The sequence below is a fragment of the Populus euphratica genome, unplaced genomic scaffold (assembly GCF_000495115.2).
Source record: "Populus euphratica unplaced genomic scaffold, PopEup_1.0 scaffold845.1, whole genome shotgun sequence".
NCBI classification, from domain to species: Eukaryota; Viridiplantae; Streptophyta; class Magnoliopsida; order Malpighiales; family Salicaceae; genus Populus; species Populus euphratica.
In genome coordinates, this window is record NW_011500698.1 from 62,544 (window position 1) to 62,801 (window position 258).

Genomic DNA, 258 nt, shown 5'->3' on the forward strand with positions numbered 1-258 from the left:
AGATAATCAATAAAAAAATGTATTGAAATAAATTTCTATTTGTTTACTTGTTAAAGTATTTTAGCTCTAACTTGTAAAATTAAAATGATATTTTTATTATTCTTATTTTTTTAAAAATATAAATTTAATTTCAAAACTATATTTTCTGGCTAGTTGTATCCAAATTAAAATGATGTTTTAATTATTATTATTATTTAAAAAATAAAAAATTTAATATCAAAATTATCCGTACTGACTAGGCATATTCCATATATATAG